We start from the raw sequence: 18,755 nt of genomic DNA on the forward strand, positions 1-18,755 counted from the left end.
GTGTGAGCAAGAGGATGAGTGATGTCAGGGAGGCCCGCGGCGCTCGCGGAGCGGAGGGCAGGCGGCGAGCACGAGCCGCGCCGTAAACACGGCAGCAGCGGCCCCGGCAGCCCGCGGCGAGCGCTGTCCCCGGGGCCCCGCCGCGGAGCCGCCCTCGAGCGGAGCGGCGGCACTGCTGAGGCGGCGCCGCGCGCCGGCAGCCTCGCCGAGAAGTGTCGCCGGCGCTGACGCCCTTAAAGCTGGTCCTTTTTGCCAGGAAGGAGAAGAGTCGGAGGCTGCGAGAGGAGAGCGCTGCAGGGCAGGCAGCTGTGGCAAACTTTCTAGCTGCTTCTGCGTGCTGCTACCTCAGCGGTGGGAGTGTCCGTCCCTGGCCAGAAGGAACTGCAAAGTCCAACTGTTAGAGCCCTGAGGCTCCGAAAAGGCTTACCGGCTGCCTTCCGAGGAGCGACTGCCTGCGGTGCGAGTGTCTGCGTATGCAGCTGGGCAGGTAAGTTGGGGCCAGCGCAGGTGGAACAAGAGTGTCTGTGGCTCACCACGGATCCGCAGCAGGAGAGACTGGTTCATGAAGACCTCCGGCCGTGGGCTGGTCAGACACCACATGGGAGTATCTGGCACGTGCGGGCTCTTCCACTTCTAGACYATGTATGTTTTACCCATGGAATACTGGTAGTTTTCTTGTTGAAGAGGCCCCTTTAATTAGAGTGAGCACCTGCAGTTTTGGTTTTGTCTTGCAAATATGTAGTGCAGGGAACATACTTGGATCACTACTAAAATTGTACATTCTTAATGTGGGCAATTAAGGAGTACTCCTTAAAGCAGTACCACATACCTAGCTGAACAAGACAGAACTTCTAAATGCCTGATTTCAGCTCTGGCAGATAAGTGGTTACTGTAAGGATCATAATGGTGTTGTAAAGGTGTGTTACTGTAGTTCTATTTGCTGCTGTACACCCACATCTGCTCCATTGAAGCCATTCTTTTAAACTTCTTGAAGAGCAGCTAACTTCTTGACTTGGTGGCTGGTAATTCTTTTTTAACATTGCATAGTTTCTGTCTTAAATATAGCTTAAAATCCCTGTGAAAAGTAGTTAATGTATAGTCTTCTGGCAAGATAATAAAAGGCATAGAACTGAATGCGGACTAGCTGCTGTTCAGTTTAATTCATTTTTAATCCTTTATTTGACTGTAAAGACCTTACCATGGCAAATAGCTATTAAGTGGTTTGAGGATAGTTAGATATTAATTTATACACAGTTAATTACACAGGTGAATGGTTCCATAGAGGTATTAACATAATAAGCTGAGCAGGTGCAAAATATTTTAAGAGACTGTGGAGCTTACAGGAGTACTGGGAATCTTCAATTTAAGTTGCATTTATTAATCAGGTTGCCTGAAAACAAATTGCCTTTTATTTGTTCATTGGTTTTCATTGTATTTAATTGTAGCTTATGTGTGTTATTACTTGACAGTGGGTTTTTAAGATTATGTAGCTGTGGTTCATTTTTTTTAATGAAACCAACAACTTTATTCTTTAGATTCTGTTAATCGTACCTGAGTGTTCTAGGGCTTGATTTATTAGAGGTTAGTGTGGTTGCTCCCGTTTTTTCTTTGGGGTAGGAATTTCATGCTTTCCAGTAAGAATTTATAATCCAAGTCTGACTCTACTGCAGAACGTGCTTGTGTCTTTGTCCTTCTGAAAAATATTGTTCAAGTGTACTGCGTATGATATGTGCAATCACCAGTGATATTTGGAAAAACTGAAGTGGGAGGGAAAACTTGGATGAGAATTGTAAGGTGTTGACAATGATATGTAGATAAAGGCCCCTCATTAGATTCATTTGTGTACTGTCCTTGAAGTGAACTGATTCATTGGAGAAATCGGAACTTGAAGAGGACAGAGATGACTTTCTACTCTWATGTTGTTAATCTGAATCTTGGTGACTTTACCCCTAAATTCTAACTTCTGAAAAATTATGAAAAATTATTTTCATAAATTAGTTCCCTTCTGAATTAAAAATCCAGTGTTACAAGTAGACATCAGAAGTATATCATGCATGCAGTATTATGAAAGACTTCATTTCCTTTACCAATAAAAAAAAAAAAAAAAAAAAAGCCCCACCTCCCTGTATTTGGAGAGCTAGATAAGAGATTTTATCTGAACTATTTTGTCATCTAAAAAGCAAATACTTCATTTTTACAGTTTGCTAGTATATGTAATAAAAGTAAAAAAAATGGAAAGAGAAGGAAGTTAGATTATTCTTTTCATGCTATTAGTCCTTAAAAAACAATTATTGAAACAAGTGAGGGATTAAAAAAGAAAATCTGAGTAGTTTTTCCTGTTGCGTATTCTCTGGTCCTTAGGAACAGGTTTCCAGAAAAATATCTCCTTACAGTTAACTTTCCTAGTATAGGAGCTGACTATGAAGGCACAGATATTTGGAATAATATTGCTTGCATCTTCCGATTTGGTTTTTCTAGTTTTGATGGGCTATTGAACTGTAAGGTGCTGTAATAGTATTTGTGGGGAGCGGACAATACAGATGCTGTGGCACTTCATTTAGTATGGGTATGGTATTACAGTAGTCCAAACAGATGCTGGGAAGATTAATATAACACTAGCGCTACTGTCTTTGGAGATCTTTGTCTGCTAGGAGATTTATTTGTACCATGGGCACCACTGTCCCAGCGATGCTGCAGGACACAATCTCAGGCATCCAGGCACCACTGTCCCAGCAGATGCTGGAGACCTTAAGAGCTGCTGATGGGAAGGTTTTACGTAACACAGATGGCTCTGTCTTGTCTGTTCTGCACCCAATTGAAATATATTTCTTAACTAAACTGGACCCTACTGTTTTAGTGAGGCTCTGGAACATTAGTAATCACTGTCTCCTCTACCAGGACACTTGCTTATGTTATTGCTACTTCTCTTCCCCAAATTTGCTGTTGTGTGTATATGTGTCATACAGAAAATACAGTAATTCTTACTAATATAGTTGGTTGAAAAAGTCTGTAGTTAGTGATTTGAATTTTAATAGGACTAAACCTTACACTGAAATTAAATCAGCTTTAGGAAAATTTATTACTTGCCCTCCAAGTAATGTATGCATAGTATCTGTAACAGCAGGGGATTGCTGTGTCTTCAGGTGATGCTTGTGGTTACTGAGTGAGTGAAACTTCCTGTACTCTGTGTTAAGTCCTTCCAAAAACATGCAGTTTTGAGTGCAGGTCCTCTTGTTATGTGCAGTCTGATGGCATAAAATATGGAAGTCGTCTGTTGTACAGATGAAGAAATTAAAATAGCTTGTTTGGGTTTGAAGGAAAGCCTTCAATATGACTGCTCAGAGGAAAATTTTATGACTATGTTCATGAGAAACTATTATCAAGGCTCTATAATAGTAAGAAAGCATTTACTCAATATTTAACTGTTTATTTGTCCAGATAAAATACCTTTTCCCAGTTGCAAAACTCTAGAAAATGAGTTGTTCCTTCCCTGTCACTTCCAGGCATCTGAACAAAAAAAGCCAGTCTCTTGCTTTTACTCATCTTCCTCTCAGTTTATGTAGGTTAACTTGCTACAGCTGTGTTGAAGTTTCAAGGACATCCCACTAAAATTATTTATAAACTTGGTAAACAAAAGCTAACTTGCTGCTATCAGTGGATCAGTGAGACTTCCAAAGGGTGCATTTTGTTGCTGTGGAAAGCAGTGTGTTCCTGCTGCTGACTTTTAGAGTTAGGTTTTTTTGCTGCTCCCTTGTATAGTCTTCTGTTTCCTTTTTTCCATATAGTCAGATTTCCTCAAGCTAGATCTTGCTATAATCTTGGGCAAAGCAACAAGCTTCTCATTAAAAGTTTTGCAATGTTTCTCTGTGTGTGTGGTTACTGACGTAAAGTGGACTAGTGTTCTGCACTTTTTCTTCCTTGAGTAAAGGTGCTGAGCCTCTTGGGTGCAGTGCTGAATGTTTTGGAAGGTTGCATCAGCTTAGCCAAGTCTTTTAGGCTGAACTGATGCAGAGCATTTGCAGACACTTTTGCTTAAGAATGGTTCTGAATTTGTTACTGCTAAATCAAATGTAATCCTGAATTATTCGAAGTGTCCAGAACTGAATTCAGTTCATCTTAGATATGGTTTAAGCATAACATGGCTGAAACTGAATGGAGAAGTCTGGAGTACAGATCATGGCRAAATGTGTACCTTCTATTATGATAATGTTGCTCTGAGTGTGAAAGAGATTGACATCAAGAAACAAATCAAACAAAAGTGAGCAAAACAAAATTGGGAAGGTAATAAATTCCTTTCTTAAAAGCCATTCATTCTAATCCCCCCCCATCTGAGAGTTTACAAACTGCCTACAGCTGTCTGTGAAATAATTACTGATTTTCAGAACCTTCCCAAGTGGCTGATAATGTTTTTAGTGAAATACTAAATTTTGGAGCCTGGCTTACTTATTGTTTTGTCATAAACCAATTTCTGTCACTTAACTATATAATTTTTAGTCTTTTGGGAGAGAAGACTTTTTTTTTTGCCAGATGTCATTTGTTGATAGCTTAGGCCTGGGTGAATCATGTTACTCTTAAACCTGAATGTTCCAAGAATTAAGTTTTAAATATAACAATATCCTAGTATGTTTATGCAATTTTCATATTTATGCAAGTCCTGATGGCAAAGCCTTTCTGTGAACTAGCAAAACTTAGTGGAATTTGCATTTGTAGAATATAACTTCAGGGAGTTTTTTTACTCAGTCAGATCTCTGGCATTCATGCCTCTAATCCTGGGTCTAAAAAAAAACAAAAAACAAAAAACAAACAAAAAAACAAACAAAAAATAAGAAACACCCCACCCTCCAAAACCCAAACCAAAATTATCTTGTTTCCCTGTAAAATAAGCAGTCATTTGTAACCCTGTCAGGGTACAAAAGTCTGCCCAGCCTCAAAAAGGAAGCCCTTGGCAGAGACAACTGTCTAGAATCCAGATCTTGCAAGTTCTAGCTTAATGCCCTATGTAAAAGATAATGGTTTTCCTTCACTGGAATATTATTACAACTGTCTTAGCATATGCTCTTTCCCCAGTCTATATTTAATAGACCACATCTGTAGAAGTCCTTTATTAAGAAGTCACCTACTTTCCAGTTGAAATGTTTGAGGTTTTTAGGAATTTTTTTTTTTTTTTTCAGAACTCATATTGTGCTAAGTTTCCCAAGATCCTAAATGGCCACCTGGTGAGTGCCGAATGGCCTCTTTCAATTAGTTTCAGTGATGTGACATGTACATAACCGTGACAAGATGTTTACTTATGCACACTCCCAGCTTCCTGCTTGTGTTTGCTCCAGTGCTGTACAGTTAATTAGTGGAGCAGTTGTAGAAATTTGCCTTGTTTTTAAATAACATAATTTGGGAAAAAGAAACAGCAGTGAAGATCATGCCCCAGAGTTATTAAAATTCTGTCTTTCATATGGAGGGCATGATATTACCATATATCTGGCTGATGGTTCTAATAACTCTTCTCCAACAATTGCAGCTCTTCTTGTCCTTCCCCCACATCAACCCTGTAAATGGGAAACAGCACTTGCTGTATGTAGATGCTTTATGAGGGTGCCAAATACCACTGCCCCTGCTCAGTTTGAGACTGAACACAGACTGTATTGAAGCAAACTGTTCTCATCACTGCTGCTGCTTCAAAGGACTCTTTAAAAACTGGAATGCTGTGTTACTGTCTTAGTAGTGCTAAATACATGCTTAATGCGTATTGTAGAATTCTGTAGCCTGATCTTCTGCCAGTTATTCTGGTATAAGTTTCCGTATTATTTCAATATAAAAGATTAAAACCATTTAAACTTAAATTTTGAAAGCAACCTGTTTTAGTTTTAATGTTGGGGGAAACAATTGTTACAGACTTAATTGGGCTTAGTTCATATTTGATTAACACTTCTGGTAACTTACCTGCTTCAGGGGTATACAGGAACTATCAGCACCTTCCCTAGTATGTGTTGTAGCTTAAGTTAATTTACATTATTTCTAGTTGCTGTGTATTAGGAGCCTCRCAAAATTCCTTCTGTTTTTTCCTGATGTTTTCATGATACTGTACTAATCTGTAAGGATGCTATTTAAATGTTAAACTAAAGCATTTTTTATAGTTTGATTCTTGGAAGCATGAGCTTCTCTTCATTTGGTTTCACTCTGACTTTGTGCATTTATTTGAGTATATCACTTAACAATAGTCTGTTCCTGTCTTACAGCACACCACCTACCTCTAGCAGAGGTTGATTATGAGCCCCAAACGTGGCTCTGTTTAATAAGTAACAAGGCCAACTTAAGAGACTATTACTCAGCTACAGTTACTGAAGAAGTGCCAATGCTCAGTCTGCTGTGTTTTCACAGAATGGTTTATTTCAGTGTGTATGTATACTTTGTACAGAGCTATAGGGAGTGATGCTGAAAGTTAAATTACTCTTTTTCACATCATGTAGAGCTGTTTGTTTTTAATGTGCCAGCAGTGTAAAGGTAGTCCTCCAAAGTGAAGTAGAATGTTAAATACAGAACTGTTCTGTCTTTCTTCCCATCCTATGAAAAGAGAGTTGACTGAAATCCTGTGCTTGCTACTATAAGCAATCATGTACTAAGATGGAAAAACTGAAATCAAATACCACACATGCATGTAGCTGAATTGCAAGCTCTCTGGACTGAGGTAGTTTTTTTGTGGTGACCATGGTTATTAGCTTATTCTGTGCAGTTCTTAAAATTGACTAAGCTATTTTCATACGCACAAGTAGGCATAAAGTATTGTGACAAATCTTCTGTGTAGGAGGACTGGTCTGTGTAGAGTAGGATGCAGTACATGTGTGTGTCTATAGTAAGTCCAGGTTACCTGGACTTACTTCTAAAAATTGGAAAGATAGAAGAAATAAACCTCAAGGCTGAACAACATGGGACAAGGCACCATGCCTGTCAAAGGTAATAACTAAAGTAGACTAAGTAAAGAAGCTTTCAGCTTTTTTTTTTTTAAACACCTAAATAATCACACTTCTTGATCTCAAACTCAAAGAGCGTAATTATCCTATAGATCCTAGGCGGTTTATGTTTTCTGTTTTCTATTCATCAGACAATCTGAACAAGATCTATAGCTGTCTAGCAAAAGTTAGTTTTATTCTGCGACTATGGAACTATGTTCTTTGCTGTACTCTCAACTTCTGTGTGTGCATGCACATGTACTTTCTTCCTGTTTTTCCTCACAGCCCTCTTGTAGTGAAAATCAGAACAGTCTTTAGCACTGCAAGCCTTTCTAGAACAAGCTGTGTGGCCTTAAACACATGTTCAAGATTTCACTGCGATATGTGTAATAAGCAGAAAAGTTGTGGGCTATGGAAGTTTGTACTGCAGTTAATAAGGACAGCTGCAAGAGGAGTACTGAAGGAAGTACTCAGTAATTCTTTTGGCAAATCATGTGAGGCCTATCTTGATTAATCTTCCATAACACTTRCTATTATAAAAATAGTAATAATATTTTTAAATGTTACTTAAATGTTTAATACAGTTTTAATGGGTTGTATTACTCAGCAGGTATTAGACTAATAATACATAGCTTATTAGTCACTTGTTGCTAAGATGAACATGAAAGATCTACTTAGACGTGTTCATAGAGATATTCTATAGTGTTTTCAATTAGAATCATGTTACAAGCTTTTCTCTTGTGATTAGAAGGCCTGTAAATTGCAGGGAAGGATCTTTTGTTGTTGTGTCTTTGTTACAATGTGATTCAGTGGAGTAAAGCCCACTTAAACTTAATTTGCAGAAGATGTATTGGCTATATAGGACAGTTTTCTTTCTTTACCATGGCTGATGTTTTAAGATTCTCTCTGTACACACACACAGACACGCACATCCCTCAATGTGTACATGAACTAATTCTCGTGCTTACAGCTGCATTGAGGGGAATGGAACCGGAAAACACGAGGTAGAATTTGCTAGTATAATCACTTAAAGCAAAAAAAGCTTGGTGGCTGCTGCTTTCAGCTAAATAAATGATGCTCTTTGTGGGTGGTAGCTTGTACGGCAAGTCCTGAACCAGTGCCATGTTTGTATCTTGTCCCAGTAAAACAGTTTTAAGAGATCGGATGAGTAGGGATTAGTGTAGAATGTTTCGAGCTGTTGCCTTGGGCTGTCGTGGCTGTCAGTAACATCTTGGTAGAACTCTGAAGTGCTGAGACTTGTAGTCTAATGTACATGTTTTCTTCCTGATTTGTTTGTGTTAATCAGTAGAGCTTTTTGTCTCTCTCCTTTGTAGTACTGTAACTGTTACTGTGGTGGTATTACTACTTTTATACACTGCCTGTCACACAAGGCAGTTGGTACTCACTTATTTAATGTTCTTGCTTTGTGCTGAGGTAAGTGTTATCTTCTGCACTTCAGTTACACAGCTATGAAACTGAGAAGTTAGTCACTACTTAAAGTAGATGCATACAAGGTGAAATTAGCATGATCCAGCTTCTAGATCAAGTCCATATGAGACTTCCCTTCATCCCCTTTGCTGCATTTCCAGAATAGATGTGAATGACTAAGGTAGTATGGGCTCCGCTGGTATTGGATTGTTGTCCTCGTGGCAAGATGATATCCTCCCTAAGGAGAGTAGGGGGGGGATCGGAGCCACATGCAATGGCATTAGTTGCTAAATGACTGTATAGCAACATTGCCCAGAACAGCTGACTTGAGTAGAGAGTAGATTCTGCAAGCCCTTGTGCTGGCCTGCATTTAGCTAGGTACCTAAACAAGTGGCCTGGATTGCAACAGTGCTGTCAAAGAGATCCTGAAATCCAAGATACTGTAGTGTCTAGCTTTCAGGTTTTTCTGTAGACAATAGTTCTCTTATGTATTATTGTTTGCCCTAAAGGTATAAAATCAATTCCAAGCTATTAGTTGGGCTGACCTTGTTGATGCATGGAAATCTCTTCTGGCATAACTGGGATTTTCAAGGAAGATTCATGCAGGAGCAGCATTCCAGCAGAAATACCAACCYGTAAGCAGATGTTTTTCAGCATAAACATGCATGATAATGCTCATAACCATCACTTAATTTTCTGTGTAAAGCACTCCATGTTACAATATAACCCCTCTGTGTTAATCTAATAATGATGAAAAAACTTTTCAGGCCATGTCAGAGACCAGATATGAATCCAGAAGGTCTTGGTGTTTAAGAGTGAAATTGTTGCTTTGACTCTTGATTCATGGAGTTCTGTTGAGGAGGGGAAAATAAATTTAACTAGAGGAAAGAGACAAAATTATGGGAGTTCTGGTATCTGTTCTGTTGTTGGAATCTTGAAGCTGTGAGTTTTGAGTGAATGGCAGCCTCCAATGACAGGTGCATAAATCCTTTCATTGCTGTTGCATCTTCTCTTTACCCTCTCAGAAAAGAAATTCTCTAGTGAACAAACAAACAAAACCCCTTGCCTTTCACTTGGCATTTACTGTTTACAAATCACTTCCAAGAGTGTATGTGTGTGACTTTTTGTGAGCAACTGAAGATGATCGTTAGGAATCCTCTATAAATGAGCATGGTGCAGTACTTTTTGATCCAATCCAAGAGCAATACAGAGCTTTTGCAACTCTCTAATCTATTCCTGTGATAATCAACCTTTGAATGATGAATAGCCATGTCAATTTTTTAAATGAGCTTCATAACTTTTTCTAATAGGAAGGTGTTTCTCAATAATTAGGTTCAAGCATTGATGGTGGTTTTTCTTCTCTAATTAATGAAATTCAGCATTGTTCCTATCTGCAGCTACCCTGTGTTTAATTAAAGAATGAAATATGTTTGTTTTTTTCTAGTATATGAACTCCTGTAAGATTACTGTGCTTATACTGAAGTTGTTGTGTATATGGAGAAAGAAACTAGTTTATGGAAAAATCTTTATAATGAGAGCTTATCTAATAGACTAGATTAAAAATGGCATATGCCACTGAAATAAGCAAAACCATTACTGTGATTCCAACTACTTTTATAAAACTGGGAAGTTTTTGGTAACTTGCCGTGTTTATTCTCCAGTAGGTTTTTCAAGGAATAGTCCTTGGCCAAAAATTCATATTGGATTGTGTTTCCTTTTCTGTTTCTATAGAGGTGGATTTTTGACTTTGAAATTGTGCCAAGATACAATACAATGTTTAAGGAAACATTCCACAGCGGACTGTCTGCAAGCTGGTCTCATATTTACTGAGAAGCCTTAGAAAGCTTTCTGTAACAGACAACCAYGGTGTGAAAACCCTTGGGGGCGAGGGTGTCCCTTTATGAGAAGATACCAGGTGGTAGACCAGATAATTATTTTTACTGTGCCTTCATTTTGCTGAAGTTCTGCATTTTCTTCTTTAAAATTGACCACACAATAGTTCCAGTTGAACGTTTAGTTCCTTCCTTAGACTTTTGTAACTGATAACACAGAGTTAGCTGATTTCCACCCCCACCACCACCTTCTCCCCCCCCCCCCCCCCCTTCTCCCCCCCCCCCCCGTTTATTTACTGTGTGTCATGGTTACTTAGCACATATTCACAACATCACTTGTCTTAGTGAGTCTGTAGATGAGACTTTCATATTCTCTTGAACAGTTTTGGGAGATGCAGTTCTGGCTGCTGCTGTGTAGTTTTCTTGGGGACAGCTTATAGAATCCTTGTTTAACACCTTGTAGCTACTGTCCTTCCCCTTTTCAGCTAACCTACATGAGACTTCTTTATATCCTCCTTTCTATCCCCTAAATCAGGGCAAGGTTTGAGATCTGGCTGTGCATGGGATAGGATGTTTAAAAAGCTTTTTGAATCATCTCTTATAAAATGCTTTTTTAAATTTGAGCTCTAGGACCTAAGATGAAAATATGTGACTGAACTAGATGTTTTTGAAAGTGCCTTTTTTCCCAGTCTCCTTTCTGAAACAATGTTTGATCAGTTGGATTCTTTTTTCAGATATTCTTCCTTTGGCCAGAACTGGGAATCTTTCTCATGGACAGTAAGATGAAAGCAGAATCAGACTTGGGTTCTAGCTTGCTTTGGTTTTAGCTGTGGAAATATTATCTTGACTCTAAAGTGATAGTGTTACTGGCCAAATTTTTCAACAAAGAAATGGAAAATAATATTCAGCTGGGGCACACTCTGTACAGCTGACACAGTCACTTACTGGCCAGCTTGTATGTACACCTTGTGTCTGTTTCTGATCAGTTTGAGTAATCATTTACTTTCCTGTACTTCTAAAGGTAACAGGTTCAATGATAATTAGGAATTTCCCTTGGTCGTAATGTACCTTATACAACAGGTGGAAACTTCTGCCTGAGGTACATTATAGAATGTTTCTAGAATACATATAGAACCAGAGTAACCTTACCCTACCGATAGGTAAATGTGGGGTGAAAGGGGTAAGATAAGTGTGACTTCAGAGATTCGTTTATTAAGCTAGCACTTCACTTAAATTTTGCTACAGTCAAGATATTCATTTGTACCTTTTTAGTTTAACTGGCACACATTCACTGTGTATATGGACAGGATGTAGATGTTACAAAGGAATTGTCAAATGCTACAATGAGAAAAATATAATAATGGGTTTTCCAGGAGTGATGCAGAAGACCCGTATTCATTTATTCAGCTATTTGCTTGCAGGGATAACTTTAATCTTGCAGTAAATGGGAATTCAGAATGGGCATCGCTAACTTGGTTCTTTAAATTATTTCTAAAAGCTTTTTAAAAGCAATACATTTCTCAAACTGTTGGGTGGGGAGGGGGAGAAAAATGAAAGGATGAAGATAAAATTTTGTCGTGAACAATAAAAGCCTCTATGCCAAGCCTCCTGAGAAGCTTGGCTTAGGAAGATTTCATTACTGCAGTGAGGTTTAATGCAAGGTTGTTAAATGTTAAAGGACAGAATGTTTTTTTATAAAAGGCTGTAGTTTAGTAGGGAATAATGGAAAGAGGTGTGTAGTATTTTGGAGATGGCTCAACAGATACTGAGGTAAATAGTAGCTCTGTGAGGGACAGTAAATCACAGAAGTGGCATTTTTGGCTTCCCCTCAACAACCTATCTGCTGTCTTCCAGGGTGGTGTCTCAAATGGAGATAGCAAAATGTCTGGAAAAAGTTATTACAGAAGGGACTGGGGGGAAATTACTAACTGCTTCCTGCTGCTGCCCCACCATTACCAGCCATTTGAAACTTTAACAATGATATTTGGTGTTACAGGGATACAGTGTGACAGGTAAAGAATAGATTATCCTAAGGAAATGTAGTTCTCTCTTCATGAATTTCTAGGAGAAACAAAACTGAAGAGGCGGTTTTGAAGTGCGTGGAACTGAAGTGTTTAGTATTTAAAGCTAAACAGTATTGTCTTCCTTAATGTAAAAAAGGAAATATTTTTTCTTGTTGGCATAATGTGGAAAATATTTTCTTCTATTAATAGAAAATCTTGAGCTAATGGAACACTTAAGTTTAAAGAAGACATGAAACTGTTAGAAGCTTAGATTGTGGGGTTTTGGGGATTTTCTTTTTTTTTAAGGGGGAATTGTAACTGTGTAATGCTTAAACTTGATGGGTAGCTTTTCAAAAAAAAAACCAGACCTGCGTATAGGAAACTTCTTATACTACCATTTTGCTTATCACAAACATGAAGCTGGAATAAYATATTATCAAAGGATTCTGTGCTGTTTTAATCCTCTACATATACACATCTGTATGCATTGATCATAGTGTTTACTGAAGTTGCTCAGTTGTCTAACTTCTCAGTATTAGACCTGTTTCCATTTTCTTTTACTTCTGCAAGAGTGTGGCATGAAAAGCATGCTGATAGCAAGTATATTGGATGGCTAGTGCAGAAAATATTAGGGAAAGGAAAACTCTTGTATATAACCACCTTGTACTTCAGCTTGATTACAAGTGTGTCCATTCTTAGTGCTGTTGTAGCACTGTTTTCTTTTCCCAAGACCCTCACCGGCTTGCCCTGTGGTGATACCTGGTGATCCAAATGGTAAGGCTTAGTATGCAGCCCCTCTACATGTCTGTTCCAGGGCAATCTGCACCTACAGTGTCCCTGGTAGGGGATGTCCAGCATCTTTATCATCTCTCTTAACTAATACTCATGAAGCTTTCCAGGCAGCTGGATCAGAGTTGGTCAAGCTGAAAAATATTTAGGAGTTTTGGGCGGAGAGAGGAGAATATACTCAGTGTTCAGTGACTCTCCTTTTTGATTTGTCTAACAGGGTGTAGCATGGTAAATATTAGTGCTGGTGCGGAGGGTAAAACCTCAACCAGGATACATATACAAGATGCCTTAGGGAAGGAGGAAAAAAAAAAAAAAAGGTGGGGGGGAGGATACTACCCTTTCAGAAAGGGAATGTTTTCATTTCCTGAGGCCCTGAATACAGCAAGTGTTGCTCCTGTGTAGAGGTCTGATTTGGAGTGTGGGGAAGGCCAATAGAATTGAGGGCTATATGAAACTAACTTAAATTATGGTTGGATGTTTCAGTTTAAAATCAGCCCTGTTCTAAGAACATGTCTGTTATTTCTGCCCTCATTGGATGAGGAATATGGTCAATGAATGTTTAGTCTTTGCAAGGCATATGACATTATAATGTCTCTATTAGATGTTTGTTAAATATGAAAGTTGAGTTATAAAATGCGTGCACACTTCAGTGTACAGCTTGTCTCTGTGCATGTATTCCTTATTTATTACCTGCTAACATTGTAAACATACTTTGCAGATGGAAAAAAAAAATATTGTCCTCTCACTTTAAACTTTTAAAAAGAGTTTTTTTATTGCTTCAGGAAATGTTTAAGAACACTCTCATAAATGTGGACTCTTATTTTGGAGTTGGTACTATGCTTCTTTCTGGGAGCAGCATGAGGGAAAAACTTGAGAGGCATTGTGTTTAAGTAATTAAATATTTTTAGGGTGTATCACTGATAAACTTACCCTGACTTCCTTTTTTGAAGCACCTGATGGCTGATATGCTGCAGCAGAGTCACTTCAGAGCATATATTAGTCAGTGTCGTTCCTCACCACCCTGCRTTGAAAGTGGTGACTAATCTCTGTCTGACTTTCCACTAAGAAACATAACCTTTACCCTCTGTAACTAGGTGGAGGGTTTTAGAAAACATTCTAACCCCCCCGCTAATAATCTGCGACTTTTGTGTGGTTGAGAAAGGGTGTGTGGCATCAGACGCGTGCTGCTAGGCTCTTAACAAATCTTAAAATTGTTCTGTCTTCTGAGAGGAATCTTTCTTTGGAGAGTGATTGACAGTGTCCATGAAGCTGTAGCAAAAGGAAAGTAATCCGCACTGAAAGGTTTGAGATGCTGAGAAAGCAAACTACATAAAAGCTTAAGACTCAGGAGCTTTCTTCTGGTACTTTTTGTCTGAATTACTTTGCCTGATAAGACTGGGGTAGAACAGTGACTTTCACTGTTATGTTTGTAGTGTGTTTATAAAAGTCATAATGGGGGGAAAAAGGGGTAAGCCCAGTATTTTTTTTTTTAATGTTACAAAATACGTGGTGATGAAGCATCTTTTTTGTCTTTGTTCAAAAGCAGCTGACTCCCAGCTTAATGACCAATTCAGCTTAGCATGCTTTTCTGTCCAGATCTAAAATACTGAAATTTTTTCATGTTTTTGAGAGGATAGATTAAGTAAGTAGGAAGAAGAGAAGTTCTTAGTAGTCTCACTTTCTAGAGTGGAGAGGTTGCGATGGAGTCATTAACCCATTGGCAAAAAGGTGAATGTTTCTCAATAGCACTTTGTCAGGGTACATTGGCATTGAGGATTTCAAGAGAAGAAACAACAAAATAAGCTCTCTGAGAGTTTTTAAATTAAGGTGGTGACTTTTTGCCAAACAAAAGCTGAAACCAGTGAATAAAATGAAGTCAGAGAATAAGAGGAGAGAACACTGGATACTTATGTGAATGTCTTGAGCAGAGTGTATAATCTATTAAATTAAGCACTACAAAAAGCTAGGAAGGCAAAGATTTATCTTTATTTAATGGATTAAAAAACCAAAAGATCAGAGGGATTCCATAGCCAAGAGCACATTCGTAACTTAAACTGAAATCCCTCATGCTTTTATACAGGAAGTTTGCAGGGAGTTGTAGCATGAACTATGTTTAGCAAGATCAGTTAGGACTGGGACTAAAAAATAGAAACTCATTTCAAGAAATTAAACCTTAAATAGCTGCTGAATACAGTACAGCTTCAAAAGCAGTGTACAAAAAATTTTCATGTTTCCTTTTTTTTCCCCTGTATTGTCAGGTTAGGAATGAAAGTGCAGAAGTATTAGAGCACTCTGATTTAAAATTGATTTGATGTGCGTAGGAGTGGGGCAAAAGTTGATGGAGTAACTGAAGAGACAGGTCTGTGACTGGGATCTAGAGCAAAAGCCATCAGATTGCTGAAAGATCAAGTTAACCTTTGGCAGATTCTAACTGGAAAGTCAAGTAACTGTGGTTGTGCAGTTGAGGATTTTTCCCAGCAGGTGTGGACAGAGCCTCAAGTCTGTATGTCTGTTAAATCTTGAATACTTCAGAAAGAGACATCAGCTAGAAAAACATGTGCAGTCAAGAGCTGGTTGAACAGGAACCATAGGTTAGTGTTTGCAGCAATTCTGCACATTCTTTCATCTGGGTTAGGATGTTATGGTGTGTGTGGATAGACAGCTCGGGAGTGAAAAGCTCTTTGGACTTGGAAGGTGGTGGTTAATGGGTTGTACTCTACCTGGAGGTCAGTAACAGGGGGAGTACTGCAGGGGTCTGTCCTGACACTTGTCCCATTTAATTTCTTTAGCAATGACCTGGAGGAGGCAACAGTGCACTCATCAGGTTTGTAGGTGACCCCAAAATAAAGGAATCTGTCAGTACACTCAAGGGCAGGGCTGCCTTTCTGAGACCTAGACAGGCTAGAGGAACAGGCCAYCAGGAACCTTAGGAAGTTCAACAAGGACAAAACACTTTTGCCATGAGGACAGTCAAGCGGTTGAAGAGGCTGCTTGGAGAGGATATGCACATTTGGTGTTAAAGATGCAGCTGGGTAAAGCCCTGAGCAACCTAGTCTGATCTCATACCTGATCCTGCTCAGAGCAGGAGGTTGAACTAGAGGTCTTCTGAGGTCCCTTCCAACCTGAATTATTATTATCCCTTCTGATTCTACAGATACGACTGATGCACTTTGACCATGCTCCAAGCCTTTCTTTTAGGAAGGACTGTTATCCTTTTACAAAGGATAAGGAGTTAATGTTTTTTATGAAAGTTGAAATTTATTGCAAGTGACAATGTTAATAAACAATCTCAGTTCTGAGAGCATTTGAAAGAACACTATTTCTGTAATAGGCCTCTGTTACCTGTGCTTGCTTAGAATTACATGAGCAAGAACTGCGTTGGCAGGCTATTAGGGAATTGAGATAAACTTAACTTTTACACTGTCAAACTGCAGTTCATTTTGCATGTATTTATATAATGTGAGTACAGATATTGTATATCTGAAAGATGAACACAGCTCTGAACATATATTTACTGTAGGGAAATGGATATACTAGGTAAACCTATTAAGCTCAGCCCTATTTCTGCATGGTTAAATGTTTCATGTAAGGCATACATATACAATGGAAGTAGTGATACTGTAAAAACAAATTGAACCCAAGAATGCTTGTGGATTGGTGGGATCTTGGGTTGTTTTGTTTGTTTTAACTGAAGAAACCTTAAAAAGCCAGTTCTTATGGCCGTCAAGGTAGCAGAGAGTACCCAGTTTCTTTCCTAGTTCTGGTTCCATAGGTAGCCTAAAAATCTTGTTGATTGAAGAAAATAGATTAATATGCATGTACTGTATCAAACTAGCTCATGGTTATTTCCTGCTAATTATGTGATAGGTAGGGGTATGCTACTGAACTTTCTCTTGCATTATCTCCAGTTGCATAAGTTCTTCCTGCAGTACTTTATTTCCAGACCCTTTTATTGCAACTACCAAATATGAAAATGTTACAGCTGTATCAAATGATTACGAGCTAGTCTTAGAGTGTATGTAGTTTAAAAATAATATTGCATAAGAACTTTTTCAGTTTTATATATGTGTAACTATTTTTAATGTCAAAGTAGATAAGTCTTATTGTTTTACATACTTCTGTCTTGTTCCAGTAGTGCAGTTCATATTTGGAACAGCAGATTAAGAACTATTAATTTAGAAAGCCTGTGCAAATTTTGACTACTCAATACTTGATAAAACCTAGAATTTAAAGTATTTTGAGAAAGGCTGTAAAAGTTCCAAATACTAGATTAGAGACACCAACTGTGAATGAGCTTTGTGTGCAAATCATCCTTATGTGAAAATAAACGACTGACAAGCTGAATGCTTGTTATTCCTAAATTTTAGTACAAAGAGCCAAATGTGAAAGTGCTTTCTTAAACTGTCTTAAAGCTGTACCCCCAGCCAACTACTTCCTTTTAAATGATAGTCAAATGGAGATGTAGAAAACAAAAGTTATTTGCCTGAAGCAATTGGAAACTTACAACAAACTGTTAGCACCCCTGCTCTATTTGCCTCTTTCAGTCTCAAATATTCCTTCTTGAAATATGTTGTTTGTGATTACAATTACTACCTCTGTAATATTGCTGCCTGAGAAGCTCTGCTCCTTGACAAGGAGCTTTAAAAAAACATTGAAGCAGTTCCAAAAAGAAAACTTGTCCCTAAAACCTAGGTGTATCCCTTAAAGGAATTGTGTTTTATAGTTTTTTGTTACTTAGCCAGTTTTGTGCAAGAGTCTTTGTCGAGTCCCCCTAGTGGATGCTCCATAGCTTACAGTAACTGGGTTTGATTTTTAGGTTCTGGGTGTTTGTAAGACAGCTGGGCCTAGGCATAGCCTAGGTACTGAAGAAGCCTAAGGCTTGCTATTAGGCAGTAGACAGGCATCCGTTTCTTCATATGGGGGCATTCCAGACTCCACGAAGGAAGTAGTAGGTTCTTTAAACTAATATAAGGACAACACGGAAGCTAAAAAGGAGCACAGGCCTTGCAGGGAGCTATATAAGTCTGTTTTCTTTTAACCACAAGTGTGCTTTGCCCTTAAGGACATTGAGGTGGAAAACCTATGTGCTATTTTGGAGTTCCTTTTCAGCCCATATTGGGGCGAGGTGGTGTCAGGCTGTTCTCTCTGCCTCTTCCATTTCTCCAGCCAGTCGGCTGGCAGCAAGGGGCAGAGCACTTGTTTTGTTTGAGGGGTTTTTGTTTTTTTTTTCCCCCTCTTAAATGAGGTTTCTGCTTTCTTTCAGAATATGGGAGAAATAGATTGAAAAGATACTGTAAAGGAAAAACCTTTGAGTTCTCGTGTATCACTGCTCAGATGGATATAGGTCTTAAACCATCACTGTAAACAAAGTCTTGACCACACTATGCACTCAGCTTGAAATAAGCTTGCTGATATATCAGAAACAGTAGATCGATATGCTTYGTGATCTTCTGAAAGTGCCAGGAAGGAACACAACTCTCTTCTGCAAGCTTTAGTCATATAAAAATCTGAATGCCACTCTTCTAGGTTGTTAGGTTACTGTTCATCTGTAGTTGAGGTGCTCTTTGATCCCAAAGGCTTAATTAGATATCATTAAATGTTTTCAAAATAATCTTCTTTTGGCCTCATGTTACTAGTGGCATTGGGTATATGTGGGGATGAATCTCTCTAAATCTCTTCTGACCTCTGGCTGCAGAGGTAAAGCTAAAATCATCTCAGCTGGCTCTGAAGAATTAACTTGAAGGCAGGGGAAAAAAATG

The 18,755-nt window shown here is 38.7% G+C and overlaps 1 protein-coding gene across 1 annotated transcript in view; it reads left to right on the forward strand.

Moving 5' to 3' along the window:
- Nucleotides 1–438: 438 nt before the first annotated feature.
- SGMS2 (sphingomyelin synthase 2) overlaps nt 439–18,755 on the forward strand; it is a 33,790-nt gene continuing 15,473 nt past the window's right edge. The window contains exon 1 of the mRNA XM_026078423.1: nt 439–487. The gene's annotated coding sequence lies outside the window, so the exon portion shown is untranslated. The remainder of the gene's footprint in view (nt 488–18,755) is intronic.

Source organism: Apteryx rowi, unplaced genomic scaffold, assembly GCF_003343035.1.
Source record: "Apteryx rowi isolate R43461 unplaced genomic scaffold, aptRow1 scaffold_48, whole genome shotgun sequence".
Lineage (NCBI taxonomy): Eukaryota > Metazoa > Chordata > Aves > Apterygiformes > Apterygidae > Apteryx > Apteryx rowi.